Source organism: Balaenoptera musculus, chromosome 17, assembly GCF_009873245.2.
Source record: "Balaenoptera musculus isolate JJ_BM4_2016_0621 chromosome 17, mBalMus1.pri.v3, whole genome shotgun sequence".
NCBI lineage: Eukaryota > Metazoa > Chordata > Mammalia > Artiodactyla > Balaenopteridae > Balaenoptera > Balaenoptera musculus.
The window spans coordinates 58,636,141-58,653,560 of NC_045801.1; the positions used below are offsets into that span (position 1 = coordinate 58,636,141).

The 17,420-nt window shown below is 38.2% G+C and overlaps 1 protein-coding gene across 4 annotated transcripts in view; it reads right to left on the bottom strand.

Annotated features, from left to right (window-relative positions):
* PKIA (cAMP-dependent protein kinase inhibitor alpha) overlaps positions 1–15,258 on the bottom strand; it is a 98,350-nt gene extending 83,092 nt beyond the window's left edge. The window contains exon 1 of one of the 4 annotated variants that reach the window (XM_036830655.1): positions 15,059–15,258. The gene's annotated coding sequence lies outside the window, so the exon portion shown is untranslated. The remainder of the gene's footprint in view (positions 1–15,058) is intronic. The other 3 variants (XM_036830659.1, XM_036830658.1, XM_036830656.1) reach the window with 3 other exon arrangements.
* Positions 15,259–17,420: the final 2,162 nt, after the last annotated feature.

Consider the following 17,420-nt stretch of genomic DNA (forward strand, 5'->3'; position numbering starts at 1 on the left):
TGCTTTTTAAGGCCAACAAAATTGTTATCATACTAAAGCTTGTCTGTGTACTAACAGTGCAGTTTTTATAGGCAGGTGTTTCTGGTACTAAAGTTTTCACGTTAATTGAGGCTCTATTTTTGATTTCAGTTTAAAGGTGTTGCTAGTGATTGAATCTACTCAGTAGCGCACATTTATGAATAAGACTCTGAATATTAAAATTCTTACATGTACTCTCTAAATTCATTGAGATTCAGTAAAATAGAAAGATATCATATACCAAGAAGATTCCTTTGTATATGATGTACAATGGAGTAACAGATTAATTTTCCTTTTTGGACAACTTAATGATATTGATTAACATTAAAAAACTTCAACAGTTACATATTAAAAAAAAAAAAAAGATTGGGGTACAAGGCAGATAATTAGTATTATTACCTTTAAAGGCTTTTGTTAGAGGAAGTGAATGTTAACAACCCTTTATAAATTAAAGTTGCCCTCTCCCAGGAACTTCAACACTGTATCAGAAAAAAATAAAATTGTCAGCTATTGCTTTTAAGAAAGGGAACAATTCGCATTTTCTATAACATTACTTCTGAAATCAACACCCTTATTCAACAACCTTGATATCATTTCTAATAATGAGTCAGTGAAAAGACTGATTAGACAAATGGTAAAATTCAGAAAGAAAATAAGATACAGAAAGAAATTCAGAAAGAAAATAAGATGCCAACTGAGTTTTCCCAGGTCATCCAATCACCTCCTTGCAGAGTTAAAAATAGAAGCTAAGTCTAATTCCCACAGCTACTGCCAGATCAGAGCCTGACAAGTTTGCATTGTGGTAGCTTCAACCTCTCCTGCTACTGGGGTTACCTGCATTGAGACATCTTCCTATGAGGTTCAGTCATTTCAAGGTTTGGTTTAAAATGGAGGGGTAGGAAAAGGTTCCTAATTTTAGGGAAAATCTGTGGTAATGAGATCTCATTGTAAACTGCTCACGAGAATTAGAAAGATAAAAATTGGAAATATTTACTAACCCTTACTATGTTTCAAACACTGCAATAAGTTCCCTTTTATGTTATGTTCTTTAATCTTCACAACAACCCTGTGATTTTCCTGTTTTAAATATCCAGAAACAATTCACAGTGGTTAACTAACTTACCCTAAGTCATAGAGATAGAAAACAATAGAGGTAGGATTCAAACTAGGTGAGGTTCAAAGTTCAAATTCACTTCCTGAAAAACGTGATTAGAACATAAATGGTAGCCAAAACTCTCTAAAATAAATTTAAAAATTAAAAGAAAGAGAGAAAGGAGGGGAGGAGGGCCTAGTGATCAGCATACCTTAAAAATAATGTTTAGAACTTTTTGACTGATCTTAAAAATGACCAAAAGCTAGCTGCCTGAGAGCTCTAAGAATAAAATTATTAACAAACTAAACAAAAAACATTGATTTTTATACTCACTCACTTTGAGATCAACCCAATTGCTTTCCTTTCATAACACTGTACTGCCATTTTATTTCATTTTCTATTATATTTATTTATTTTAAATATATTTATTTATTTATTTTTTTGGGCTACATTGGGTCTTCGTTGCTGTGTGCAGGCTTTTTCCTGTTGCGGCGAGCGGGGGCTACTCTTTGTTGTAGTGCGTAGGCTTCTTATTGCGGTGGCTTCTTTTGTTGCAGAGCACAGGCTCTAGGCGCGCGGGGTTCAGTAGTTGTGGCTCGTAGGCTCTAGGGTGCGGGCTTGGTCGTTGTGGCGCACGGGCTTAGTTGCTCTGCAGTATGTGGGATCTTCCTGGACCAGGGCTTGAACCCGTGTCCCCTGCATTGGCACGCTGATTCTTAACCACTGCACCACCAGGGAAGCCCTCTATTATATTTATTAAGGGATAATTTAAAGACAAGTATTTTGCCTAACAGGTTAATGATTTTTTTTTCTTCTAAACGATAACCAAGATGCCAATCCTCCTCCCCTTTTTCAGTGGACTAATTAGTGTCAGATCATTTTAGTGTCATATTTAATTTTTGTGGTGAAATAGTGATTTCACAAACCCTGTGAAGATGTTACACATCCACTATAACATGCATGCAGGTGGAAAACATTTTCAATTGATGTAGAGTTTGCTTTCTCTATGACTGTATTCTTCACAATCAATGAGATAGAAAAAGACATGGAGAAAAGAGAACTGTTGACTAATATTTTCTTATTAAAATCTGTATCTTGGACTTCCCTGGTGGCGCAGTGGTTAAGAATCCGCCTGCCAATGCAGGGGACACGGGTTCGAACCCTGGTCTGGGAAGATCCCACATGCCGCAAAGCAACTAAGCCCATGTGCCACAACTACTGAGCCTGTGCTCTAGAGCCCGTGAGCCACAATTACTGAGCCCTTGCACCACAACTACTGAAGCCGGCGTGCCCTAGAGACCGTGCTCTGCAACAAGAGAAGCCACCGCAATGAGAAGCCCATGTGCCACAACGAAGAGTAACCCCTGCTCCCCGCAACTAGACAAAGCCCATGCACAGCAACGAAGACCCGACGCCACCAGAAATAAATAAATAAATAAATAACTTAAATAAATAAATAAATAAAATCTGTATCTTGCATTTTGAATTTTCTAAAAGTCCAAATCCATTGTGGTTGAAAAAAGAAGAGTAATGTCATATGTTTTCTTGTCCTGGGTAAATGGACTGTGCTTGGTTGAATGTCTTGAACTGGTCAAACTTTAAGGTCCATCACCTCTAATTTCCACCTTGCCAAAACCTCAGACAAGAAACAGGAGAAAGGGTAGTGCCATCCATAATTCATTCCCACCACACCTACAAAAATAATCATAAGGAACTTGTGTAGAATACCAATTCTTTTGTATTAGGAAGGCAGTTTTCAAAATTAAATGGTATTTGTTCATTTGGTTGTTTAATAAATATCTTGCAAATGCCTATAATAAAGCCAAATACCAAAATGACCATTTAAGTTGCAGAAATTTTTACGTTCTTGATATTTTACTATTTTAAAGTAACAGTTTACATTTGAGTGCTTACCATAATATATAATACCAATAAGCTCCCTAGAAATCTAAACATTTATAAAATACACCAAATGCTACTGTCTCATGCCTTGCTTTGCAATCCTGGATTGCTTTCTAATATGGAGATGATGTAAGAAATATAATCTAGATATCTCTTCTATGGGATCACCAGCCATGTCTCAACTAACTTTTATCAGTGGAGACTCTCAGTACATACATATTTATTTATTATAAAACTCTTCGGTACTGATCATTAGGTAATTCTGGTAAATGTGGGCGTGTAATAATAGTTAAGAATGTCATCCCCATTTCATTTCAGCTTGATCCACTGCAGGAAAGCACAAATTAGATGAAAGCTATTTCCCCAAGAACAACTCACTTCCTTGAGAGGAGAGATAAACTTGGATGAACAATGCTTTGTCACAATTTTTGAGGGTAGTGGTTTAAAAAAAGTGCTAATGTAATCTTTTCATAATGAATCCTTTTAAAAATGCATTAATTCTCCAGTGAATATAGCTTATAATTAGAAACCTATACATATAATTTTACTTTTCTAAATTTTTACATATGACCGTATATAACAAATATTGAAATCTGAAAATCTTCGTAATCTTTAAATTTTGATGGCCTTTAAATCTGAATTTGGATTTGGTGAGTCTGACGGATTATTCTTAGTGACTCTATTGGGTACCACCAATTCAGATTCAACATTATTTCTGCAAGTCTCAGAAGCATTAAGTTTTGTGAATGGATAGAGGGTATTAGCATCCTGGTTGTTTTTCACTACATTGCGATTACCAGAGAACCTGAGTGTGAAAGATCATGGAGAGGAGTGTAAGAAATGGCACTAAAGGTATCACTGACTTCTCTCTATTTACTCAGATTCTGCAGTATACAACAGAAGGAACAAAGCAGGTTGTGTTTCTGCTACTGTTGCAATGACCAAGGATCCTCAGTCTCATAGCCATTGCAGTCCATTGTTTAAGATGTGAGCTTGTTGTTGCTTATTCAGGCAAAAGTCAGAACGCTTATTTGTTTTATGTCTGTTTTTTAATGAGGGTTTGATCAGACAGCAATAAAGACAAAAGTAAATAGGAGAAATGTTTATTAATAGGTCCCTCCATACCTATCAACCAAAGAAAAGGCATACCTTAAAATATTGTTGTGAAATGTCTAGGGTGTGTCTGTCTGTGTTCTTGCAACCCTTCACCTTTAAGTAGCTTTTCAAAAATATGTTATAAACATGTTGCTTCATCCTTGCCCTTTTAGCCTGTTAATGTCTAATTTAAGTAAAGCAGGATGCAATCCCCAGCAAGTTATCTGTTTCTCCTTTCTTGGACAATGCAAATCAAAGCAGTCTTCTTCTAAGGAGGGTAGTGAAAAGTTTTGCCAATTGTGTTCATACTTCAGCTATTCCAGCATTCTTTAGTTTAGCTTAAATGAGACACTCTCATCTTTGGGCTTTAATTATTCTGTTTCAAAATAAATTGTAAAAGATACTCTAAAGAGAAACTAAGAAAAAAACCCCAAAAAATAAAAGATTTACCATAATGCAGGTACATAAATATGAACTAAAAATAGTTTTAGATTAAAAATTAATCTTTTTTATTTTAAAAATTAATCTAATTAAAATTTCAGATTAGGCTGGATAGAAATGATCCATTGCTGAAGCTTTAAAAAAAACTAGCTATAAATGTTACTAGTTTTCTACACTGTTGTTACAAGACTTGACTGACATCCGTGATGTACTCTGTAATATTTTTGAAATGATGAAATGTGTGATCCAGAGACTTGAAATACTTCAATACCTGTGTATAGGAATTTTCTTCCATGAACTAGAAATGAAAAAAGTGAGAATGTTTCCTTGCTCAAATCACATTAAATGGATTCCCTTATATTACTTGCATTCATTTTTAAGATAGTCATAAATGGTAACGTAAAATACAGGAATACTATCTGTTGAAGAAGTTTATGGTTTTTAATAGTCAATGTATATATTCAAATTATAAATGTTTCTGCATAATCTCTGACCCAACAATACCATTCCATGCCACTCTAAGAATTCTTCCATCAAAAGTAAAAGCTCCAGCACATAAAGACATGAACCTCTATGTCCATTACCACATTTCTTGAAATCATAAAACTGTTTGGAACTTAATAAATGTTTATCAATGGGTTTTGACTGAATGAAGTTGTGGCTCACTCATAGTACACGTTACTGGGCATCTACTAAAGGTAATATGGTAGTGATATATGCTAGATATCATTAATATAATAGAAACACAATGTACTAAAAGTGTTTTGCAACTAAAAATCACTATACATTGTATGGCTTTAAAAAGGAATGAAATTCTGATACATGCTATAACATGGATGCACTTTGAAAACATTATGTTAAGTGAAAGAAGCCAGACACAAAAGGACAAATATTGTATGATTCCAATTATATGAGGTAGTTAGAATAGGCAAATTATAAACCCAGAAAATAGAATAGAGTTAACCAGAGGCTGAGGGGAGGGGAGAAATAAGGGGTTATTGTTTAGTGAGTACAGTTTCTGTTTGGGATAATAAGAAAGATCTTAAAGTGGATAATGGTAATGGTTGCTCAACATTGTGAATGTACTTAATACCAATAAATGATACACTTAAAAATGGTTAAAATGGTAAATTTTACGTTATGGGACATTTTACCAAAATAAAAAATAAAAGTATACTATAAAATAAAGTAAAAATTTACCTCATACTAGGCGTATTATGAAGTTTGCATAAAATTGCACTTATTTTAGGAGCTTATATGGTTATTATCATATTTGGGGACATGTAAAGAAAGCAACAGCTTAAGTAGTCCTCTTGAGTTCTTTCTCTCCATCTTTCCAACCCGGTTTTTTCTAGATTAATGGTTTTGTCCCGCCTCTCTTTGAATACTAGCATCAGTAGGAATGCTAGCTAGTACTGGTTTCCTTAAGTATCAGCTAAAAATTTTAATGTATTTTTATGCTGGTAACTGTTTTAGAACTGGGAGGGATGTCATTGTTTTCTTAACTTGGCAAAAGCAAATATATTACTGTAGACAGCATTATTAGAAAGAAATAGTAACTTTGAAGTAGACATATGTCCATCCTAAGAAAACTGAATATATTTCAAAGTAGACCACACCACTCAACTGCTGGCAATGTTCTTCTACATACTTGGCAGTATAGTACTCTAAGTCTGAGAACTGTTTCTTTTTTGTAAAAATGGTTTTGATTGGAATACCCTGAATAAATCATTTGGAATGTGTAACGTTTAGAGCTCCTTCTGGGATTCCTTTTCCATGAATCAAGGTTATTTGACTCACTATTCTCCTTGGCACTTGCTTCCTAGTCAGCTCAGCTGCCTTTGTGCCAGTGCTAATGAAGAGCTCCCATTTTAGGTCCTAAAGCAGGGAGAACAATAAAAGGAGAACCTCATTTCAAGTACCAGAAATGTCTGGGCTATAAAGGACACACATATTGTCAAAGTAAGCCCAGAGTGGGGTGACATCACCAAGGTCGTTCCTGGCTCTGCCCCTGCCCCCCCCTCCAGGAGGAACAACTAACAATTATTTGGAAACAGGACACTATTTGAGAAAATCCTAGAACATGGAGGTGAGGCTGAAGCACCCCCGTGCACCACAGAGACCAAGACAGACTACATTAGAAGGGTGAGAGAAGCAACTAAACGTTGACCTCATTGCCCCTCCCCCAGGCCAGTGGAGCACCATGGGTGAGGTCTCCCCTGAACCTCTGGTTCCTCCAGTAGGAGAAGAGAACTGGGGGACAGCAAGCACCACCACTAGCATTGGGGTTGCTTTGTGGGAGCCAATGCTCTAATCTGCTCTACTGGGATTGCAGGGGAATCTGCAGGGTTTGACCACTGAAAGTTGGACTGTGATGAAGGGGGAAGGGGCATACAACAGCCAGCACATGGATTTTGACAGATGGAATTCATACCTGCAGTGCCCAAGTAGTGATCACAACTGGCATCTTTGCTTATCTACAGATCCAGGTTGGCGGGGCACTACAACCAGGGAACTCAGCAGGGTACAGATCCACCCGATATGCATCTGGCCCTTGAGCCTGGTTTGCCCATACCCAGGGAAAGAGCAGAGTCACAGCTCACCCACTGTGGAGAGTGTCTTCTGGCCATCTGACCAAAAGGGCTGGCAATAAATCCTGGAAGCTATTTGGCCCAGTTGTGCTCCAGCCAAGAGGCAGGCAGCCAGAGCTCATTAGCCCCAAAGCAGAGCCAGTACCAGGTGTGGAGGGATCCTGTACTATGTACAGGCAGGGAGATTAATTCATATCCAAGGCTGAGAGTAGCTCCAGCTCCTCCCAACTGGGGAGGCTGTTTGAGAAATTAAGAGTAGCCTGGAGTGGCCCCTCCTCATCCCACCCAGGCAAAGGAACTGGGACTAGCCCCATCCCATCTGCTGTGGAGAGTGTCTTCCTGGCCCATCTGACTAGAAGGATTGGTGACAACTCCTAGAAACTGTGCGGCCCAGCAGTGCTCAAGCCTAGAGAAGGGTAGGCAGAGCTGATAGTCTGCAAAGCAAAGCCAGTGGCCTTGTTCAGCCACAGAACTTGGGGTGTGGATAAGCTTGAGTTAAGACAACAAAGAGCTTTACTGGCTTTAGAGCTGCTTCTGCTGCTGCACCCAGGCAGGAAATCTAATTTATAGCCCTACTCATCACTGAATACAGCCTTCAGCATGTCCAACTGGGGAACCTAACCAGAGAACATGGGAAGCTGTACAGCCCATTAAACAGCCCTAGATACAGTGGCACTTGAACAGAGAGCACAGCCTGTGGCCTCCCCCATCTGCAGGGCAAAACTAGTGTCCTCACCTGACCAGGGAATTAAGTGCACACTCTGGCATGATTTGGGTTCCCAAACAATGAACTATACAGGCTCTGGGCCCTGTCCTGATTCTCTGCCAGGAAACTAATTCATAGCCCCATCTACTACTACTACTGAATATAATACCCAGTAAAGTCTGGAGGAAGAGCCCAATTACTCAAATATGCAGATACCAATGTAAGGAATCAAGGATGACAAAAATTAGGCAAATATGATACCACCAAAGGAAAGTAATAAAACTCCAATAACTGACCTTAAAAAAACGAAGATCTATGAACTGTCAAAGAATTCAGAATAATCCTCCTAAGGAAGTTTAGTGAACTACAAGAAAGCACAGACAACTAAGTGAAATTAGGAAAACAATGCATGAACAAGACAAGAAGTTTGACAAGGAAATAGCAACATCAAGAAAACAGGAACACTAGATTTTAAAAATACAATAACTGAACTGAAGAATTCAATAGAAAGTTTCAAAGGTAGATTTGACCATGCAGAAGAAAGAATCAGCCAACTGGAGGATAGGACATTAGAAATTACCCAGTGAAAGGAACAAAAAGGAAAAGAATAAAAAAGAGTGAAGAAAGCCTATGGAAATTATGGGACACAATAAAGTAAACAATGTTCATGTTATGGGAATTCCAAAAGAAGAAAAGAGAGAGAGAAAGGGGAAAAAAGTATATTTAAAGCAATAATGGATGAAACCTTCCCAAACCTGGGATGAGAAATGGACATCCAGATCCATGAAGCCCAAACGACCCCAAATATGTTGAACTCAAATAGGGCTACACTGAGACACATTGCAATTAAATCATCAAAAGTCAAAAACAAAGAAAGAATTTTAACACCAGCAAGAGATCTTTTCTCTCTTTGAGAAGTTACATACAAGGGAACCCTGGGATAATTGGATATTCACATGTAAAAGAATGAAATTGGACCAATATCTTATACCACTCACAAAATTAACTTGAATTGGATTAAAGACTCAAATGTAAGACCTGAAACTATGCAACTGCCTGCCAGAAGAAAACATAGGAATAAAGCTCATTACATGGGTTTGGTAATGACTTTTTGGATATGACACTGATAACACAAATGACAAAATAAAAAATAAAATGGAACTACATCAAACTAAAAAGCTTCTGCACAGCAAAGAAAAGTAAAAACAAAAACAAAAAACAAATCAACAAAGTGATTGAAAAGACAACCTATAGAATGGGAAAAAAATATTTGTAAACCATATATCTGATAAGGGTTAATATCCAAAATAAATTAAAAATCCATACAAATCAATAGCAAAAAAAAAAATATTACCCAATTAAAAAATGAGCAAAGGACCTGAATAGACATTTCTCCAAAGAAGACACACAAAAAGCCAACAGGTACATGAAAAGATGCTCAATACCACTAGTCATTAGGGAAATGCACATTAAAACCACAGTGAGATATTACCTCACACCTGTTAGAACAGTCATCCTCAAAAAGTCAAGAGGTAACAAATGCTGGTGAGGATGTGGAGAAAAGGGAACCCTTGTGCTGTTGGTGGGTTTGTAAATTGGTAAAGCCAGTATGGAAAACAGTATGGAGGATCCTCAAAAATTAAGACTAGAACTACATATATCTAGCAACTCCACTTCTGGGAATATATCCAAAGAAAATGAAAACACTAACTCAAAAACATATCTGCACCCCCATGTTCATAGCAGCATTATTTATAATAGCCAAGACATGGAAACAACCTAAGTGCCCATTGATGGGCAAATGGGTAAAGAGGTTGTTTTATATATAGATAGATATATACATATCATATGTATATACACACACACACACACTGAAATATTATTCATCTATAAGAAAACAAAGAAATCCTACCATTTGAGACAACAGAAATGGACCTTGAAGGCTTTATGCTAAGTTAAATAAGTCAGAGAAAGAAAAACACTATATGATCTCACTTATATGTGGAACCTAAAAAAAAAAAAAAAAAAAATCATAGAAAAAGAGATCAGACCTGTGGTTACAGGAGACAGAGGGTCAGGGGAGGGGAAATTGGAGGAAGATGGTAAAAGGTACAAGCTTCCAATTGTAAGATAAATACATACTATGGACATAATGTACAACATGTTGACTATAACTAACACTGACGTGTGATATATAGGAAAATCGCTACGAATAAATTCTAAGCATTCTCATCACAAAAAAGTATTATTTGATCTCATTTATATAAATTTGTATGTTTGTGTGAGAGAGGACAGAATACAAAATTGCAAAAAGAAAAGTTGTAAAGTACGAAGCTGCTTAGGTTTATATCTCAATCTATAACAGATAACAATTTGTTTAATTTTAACAGGTACAAAAATAAATATTAAGCATAGAACAAGCAAAAAAAAAAAGTGAGCCCAGAGTAGACGTCCTTAAAGCATTTGCAAAGGAGGGCTTTATTAGGTCCGTAAACACCTGCAATTATAGGCAAAATTCTATGTGTGTGTGTTGTGTATGTACTTGGGGAGTGGATGCATAGCCTTTATTGAATTATTAAAGGGGATGTTAAGAGCCAAAAGTTTAAAAAGCACTGGAAAGCCTGATCACAAAACAATTTTAAACTACTCTGATTATGTTTTTATAGTTTTCCTTCACTCATTAACACTTCAAAGAATAGCATGTTAATGTGGAAAGAATCTCTGCCATTTACGTAACATCTCTGAGTCTCAGTGTAAAATTAGCATATAGTAGAAGGATGAAATTATATACCATAGATGAAAGTACCTAGCAGAGTGCTTTAAAACTAGTACTTATTTATGCAAGACACCGTCCCCTGCTTACTTGTTTTCAATAGAATGAAAGCATACTGAAAGCTGGTACAACGTCTTCTTTAAAGTTTTGTTTTGTAATGCTTACTATGCTTTTTGATATGGATGAGCCAATATCCATTTAAGGGCATGTAAGCTCACAATAACTTTTGTTGAATATAACTATTTGAATGTACTTTCACTATATTATTATATAGGGACTTTAAACTAAAATGTACTTGCACACATTATTTAGAGCCTAACTTGGATATTAGAGTAGGTGGATATATACCCCTGGAAAATAATAACTAATTTCTTCACTAAAATCAAATTGCTGAACATCTACTTTGCATATACATAGCTAGGCACTGTATTATGAGTTGCAGGTAATAAAAAGTTGTTAGTCAAAGACTCTGCTCTCTAGGGTTACTTTAGAACAGCAAATCATGTTCAAACTAAAGGATAGACCAAAATAGAAAGTGCCATAGGAATTTAGACAAGGGAGAAACACATCTGAAATGAGAAGGAAGGTGGGTATGGGGAAGGGTTCATGGAAGAGGCAGTGTATGGTGTGAGCAAGGTTTCAACGTGTAGCAGGGTGAGTGAAAGGAACAAATGAAGACATACAGTCGTGATATCATGCGGCAGAAACTAGAAATAAATATCACTTGTTCTAGGCGGGTCATGAGGTAATTTAAGGGGATTAGTGAGAAACTAGATACAGAGATATCTCTTTATATATTACTTATTAATAATACTTTTATAAAGGAATCAAGTTTTTTTTTTTTAATTTTATTTATTTATTTATTTATTTATTTATTTATTTATTTATGGCTGTGTTGGGTCTTAGTTTCTGTGCGAGGGCTTTCTCTAGTTGTGGCAAGCGGGGGCCACTCTTCATCGCGGTGCGCGGGCCTCTCACTATTGCGGCCTCTTCCATTGCGGAGCACAGGCTCCAGATGCGCAGGCTCAGTAATTGTGGCTCACGGGCCCAGTTGCTCCGTGGCATGTGGGATCTTCCCAGACCAGCGCTCGAACCCATGTCCCCTGCATTGGCAGGCAGATTCTCAACCACTGCGCCACCAGGGAAGCCCAATAATACTTTTAAACACAAGTATTTGATTTAAAAAAAGAACAATATAGGGATAGGAGATTAGGAGGTACAAACTATTATTATAAAATGAGCTATAAGGATATATTGCATAGCACAGAAAATATAGCCAATATTTTATAATAACTATAAATGGAGTATAACCTTTAAAAATTGAGTCACTATATTTTACACCTGTAACATATAATATTATATATCAACTATACTTCAATTAAAAATGCTATTTTAGTGAATAAAACACTAAGCAGTAAAATTTTAAAAAAAGAACTTAGAAGAGAACTTAAAAACAAAGACATAAAGAACAGGTTGAAACAGCGCAGAAATCTGGCAATTAAGAGGCCATTGATAACTTTCAAAATAGCACTTTTTCTACCCATTCTCAGTGGAGGTAAAGCCTTATTAATCCTACTATTTCTTTTTCCGTTTTTCAAAATCTCAGGATAAGTCTATTTCAGTTGTAGCTAATGGCAGTAATGCAACACCAGAAAATGCCTTTTGTAAGGAGAGGGCAACTTTGAATCCTAAATCTGTACTCAAGTCTTAAATTACTGATAACACTGACCACCCACCAGACTAAATGTTTTTTTTACGTGATTGGAAAGCAACAGATTGATTTCAATTCTATCTTCTCAAGTCTACGAAAGAGTTCCTACAGTTCATTTAGCATCTAATAGTGTACATCCTTCTATTTGGTATTCCTCCTCCTTAACACCGGGCAATTAATTTTTCCTTTCTCTGGGAAACGTTTTTAAGAAAGGAAATAGAGTCATAAATCAGTTTTGGTTAGGAAATCATACAACTATTTCTACCTAGGGCTTTGAATTTAGAAACTTTCCTCAGAAATTGTTTAAATATAATGAAGTCCAAATTCTGAAATACCTTAAATTTAATTATCTTAGTTGCACTAAAATAACAAATTATATTTCTATCTTGTTTTCTTTCTTCCCCAAAAGGTTTCTCCAGCCCTAATCCATAACTTAATGCATTCATCTCACCTATAAAATCACTGGCAGGTATGATGCCAGCTTTGGCAGCTCCAGTCCCCTAATCCTGACCCATTTCTTGCCAAAGAATTCAGTTTCTTCAGAAACCAAGTAATAGACATTTCAATTTCTAACCATCATTAGCATATTTTCATGTACTAATACTCAACATAAAAACCTTTTAAAATTACAGAAATTTTTACTGTACTTAAGATCAATTGCACTAAGCTGTATTTCATAAACCTTGGGCTACTTTCTTAAAAATGAATTATTACTTTCATATGTTTTTCACTTATTATTCAGAATCATTATTCATATAATTAAATATTTTACAATTAGGTAAGAAAGGTGGTAAAATAGTTTTGCTATTCTTGTTCTTTGTTCTCTCTTCTAGTTGGTGTGCCTGAGTCAAAATTTTAGAATCTTGAAAATTTAATATTTCAAACCCAAACCACAGTTAAAGATAATAATAACAAGAAGCCAAAAAAATTTCGGTCCAAAGGTTTGCATGGTCCAGGGAACAGTTCTCGGAGTGGGCCATTTGGAGTGGGATTTGCCCACCCCCCTCCACTCCTTCTGCCTCATATACTGAAGATAGAGACAAAGAAACCAACTCAAATCTTTCCAAAGTGTATTTATAAATAGAGAATTTGTAATCAGAAAATCAATAATTATATATAATAGAAGTAACATGATTTTTCAGAACCAGTATCTTGGTCTAAAAGCAATATTTAAAAAAGAAGGTAAGTGGAGGTAAATTATTTTAGCTATAAATTCTGGCCCTCTTTTTCATTGATCTCCTATTTTAATTTGTTAAAATAAAATCCATGGCCTTTTGAGTCAAACTGTCTCTTTAATTTCAGATTTAAAGATAACAAATCTCTTTTTAAATGGAATATTGACACACAGACACCACACAGTCTGGCTTATTGCAACTGTTCTCTGTTGGTGAAGTGGCACATTTGCAATCCCCACCATAGCCATCTTCACCATTTCACAGAATATCATTCAAATGTACATCCCTAGGTGGGCAACAAGAATGGGCACTTGAGCTCAGCAGCAAGGCGTTTGTGGGGAAATCCTAGGTCAGAACCCCTAAAAGGGGAGACTAACTTGAGGATGCCCAAATAACCTGAGGTTTACCTTGGACACCTCCCCTGGCTTTCTGATTGCCTGTGGGAAAAGCCTCTCTGGAAACTCTTTTGAGGTTATTGGGGGAATCCTAGGACAAACACACTGCTTGCTTTTGCAAGAGGACTTGCCCCATACCCTACCCAGCTGGGTGTCTCAACCTAGCCGGACTAAAAAAGCTTCAAGAAAAACGGGATAGACTGACATTTGCATTTCTACTTCCACCTATTCTTATGCACATGGAGCAAAATATGTAGGTATAGCCCTCTTTCTCACACCCCAACAGATTCTGCTGTCCTCGAAACCCATCTGGTAGCTGCAGTGACTACAATGAAGGGAGTTATCGGAAACCATGTTGGTACTGGGCTTAAAGGATTTTTCATGCCATGCATTTTGGGGAAGGACACAGATAATAGTCCAAACGTGGTATAAGGCAATGCCCTTTCTGGGTCCTTGAAAAATCAGTCATGGAACAGAGGTGGTGAATAGGAGCTGACAAGAGCTGGCTTGTGAATGGGCACAGCAACCCCGGGGGGGGGAAAAATCAATGAAATGATTGACAAGAGAAGATGGTAAATGAAGAGAGAAGTGGGGACAAGTGCTGTTCAACCCAAGCTGAACTCCAGGAGGTAAGTTTCTCCTCTAATTTGAGATTCTTTCTAAAGGTTCAGTATTGAAGTGGGTGTTTGACGTTGAAATGTGCAGACCCATTCTGATAACTGGAGAGGGAGAAGACTGAGGAAGGCAAAAGGAGAGGGAAGATTTCCTATTACTTCTCCAGGCTGCTGACAAGAACCTGCTGCTCGCGAACCAGAAATTAACCAAGCGAAGGTTGAAGGAAGCAACGTAAAAGTGCAACTCAAATTATTTTACATTTTGAATCCTCTTCAATATCTAAGCGAGTGTGGCATAGCAATGGTTGATTATTTTAAGATTACAGAGGCTGACCGCCTTCTTTGTTTGCCCAGTAACACCGCTCCTCCAATAATCTCAAGCACTTGGCTGATTAACATTTCAATTCCAGTTGTTGCTCCTTTTCCCATTGCGGAAGGCGGCAGGGATATTCCCCTTCTTCCCTCTGTATTACAAACCCCATTACTAACCAAGCAGAAAGCACAGCGCAGTGTGGCCGAGGCTAATAATAGCCGGGCTGCTTACCTTCTCCGGAGGGATCGAATCAGCGCATGTCCCCGGCGCCGGCTGCCCCGGGGCCGCAGTGCCGCCGCGCCGGGTCTGTGCGTGGTCAGCTCGGCCGGCCCCCACCCCACCTGCCAGCTGCAGCAGCTGCTCCCGCCGCCGAGCTCCGGCCGCATGAAGTCATCCCCCGCCCCGGGCCGGATCGCCACATTCCGCGCCAGCCGCGGGGGGAGAGGGACCTCTCCCGGCTGCGGGGACCGGCTCCTGGAAACTGCGCTCAACGATCGCTACCCTTCCCGGTGTTAGGGTTATTTTCTAGGAATGCTTTTACAGAAGAAGCGTCGCCGGCTGGTGGACCGAGAGAGAAGAGCCAGAATGGCTTTCTCTGCAGAGCGCCTTTCCTCTGAGCGCTCCCCTGTCACTCCCGCGGCATGGACAGCTCCATTCCGCTGTGTGGGTTTTCCACCCTCTTCATCTTCCTTATCTGTATTGTTCATTTCGCTGAATTTGAGAGTGGGATTAGCTTTTAAGATATCATTCAAACACTCCGAAAATATTTTAAATTGGCGACTAGTTTTTCTAAGCCCCTTGTAGCAAGCTCCACTTTCCCCCAACACGCGCGCGCGCACACACACACACACACACACACACACACACACAGTTACTCGCACGTACACACCCAGCCAAACCACTCACAATTATGAAAGCTGGGACCTCTCGCCCTCTTGCCTACGTAATGGAACAGGAAACTCCCAAAGGAGTGGGGAAGTAGGACCGGCTAGCGAAAGCACTTGAGGAAAGAGAGAGGGGTCGCCCCAAGATTTTGTTGCTGTTTAGTGGTGTCCTTAGTGGACAGATGTTCCCCCTCTGACCCCCTGGCCCCGCCCCAAGTGGAATGGCTGGTCTGGTGACAGCTGTAACATTTGGAAACAAAGAAGCTGAAGCCACATTAACAGATGGCTGCATCTCTTTCTTTCCCGAAGGATTTATCAGAATTGGCTTTAGGAATAATATTAGCATATACGTATATAATAAGCCCTTTCCTTCTCTCTTTAAATTGGCACCAGCTATTAACAGGTTTCTCTCTCTATCTCATCTTCCTCCCTCCCTCCTTCCCTCCCTCCCTCTCCTAAGCTGACCAGATCATCAGTTTCCGGACTTAAGGGGGAAAAAAGGCCAAGGATGTGCCCTCTTTACAGCTGAACCAGGGTTTATTTTCCCAGGGTTGAGCCATTCCCAAGTAGAGAGGCTCTTTGACACTTAGGGTTCTCTGTGAGTGAACTTCTCACATTCAGCTTGCTTTTGGAATTACCCATCACTAGGTCCAGGCCAGTTTTATCCTTGGTTTTGTCCAGCAACCTAAACAGTATAATTGCACAAGGCCAAGGCAGTACTTTTAATCTAGTTTAGCAGTTCCAAACTCTCTGTTTAGCAGTTCCAAAATTAGGAGGTAGTGTAGCAAACAGTTTCAACAAGACTCAGCAAGAATTCTTGACCCTAGAATGCGGGCTTTTTGAATGCTGGAACAACCTAATTCATCTCTCTGAGTTTCACTTTCATAAAATTAGACCTCACCAAAGAGCAGGGGATTCTTAATATGTATCAAAGTGTATGTGGAATCTGGATGGGAATATTACATCTTTAATTTCACTAACCTCTAACTGGAATTTAGTATTTAGCATTTCCTTTAAATCTAAATGCAGACAACAAACCACAATAATATTAGGAGTACCTGTGACTATATCACCAGCCGATGTCACAGACAATTTCCTAAGGCAGTTTTTATATATATATCTCAAAGTATCACTACTCTGATGTTACAATCAAATCATCATTACCTTTTCTGTTTTATCTAATAGACTATATATTTTAGAATGGTTTTAGATATACAGAAAAATTAAGGGAATAATACAGAGTTCTTATATATCTCATTCCCAATTTCCTCTATTATTGACACCGTACACTAGTGTGGTAATGTTTTTACAATTAATGAGCCAATATTAATACAATAATATTAATCAGAGTGTACTTTATTCAGATTTCCTTGGCTTTCGCCTAGTGTCCTTAATTCCGTTTCAGGTTTCCATCCAGGACACCACATTACATTTAGTTATCAAGCCCCCTTAGGCTCCTCTGGGCTGTGGTAGTTTCTCAGGCTTTTCTTGTTTTTGATAACCTTGACAGTTTTGAGGAGCAGTGATCCAGTGTTTTGTAGCATACCTCACTAATGTAATCCGTCCAATGCTTTTCTCATGGTAAGACTGGGATTGTGGTTTATTGGGAGGACAACCAGATAAAGTGCCTTTTTTTATAACATCATGTCAAGGGTACATACTATCAACGTGATTTGACTGTTGATGTTGACCTTGATAACCTGGCTGAG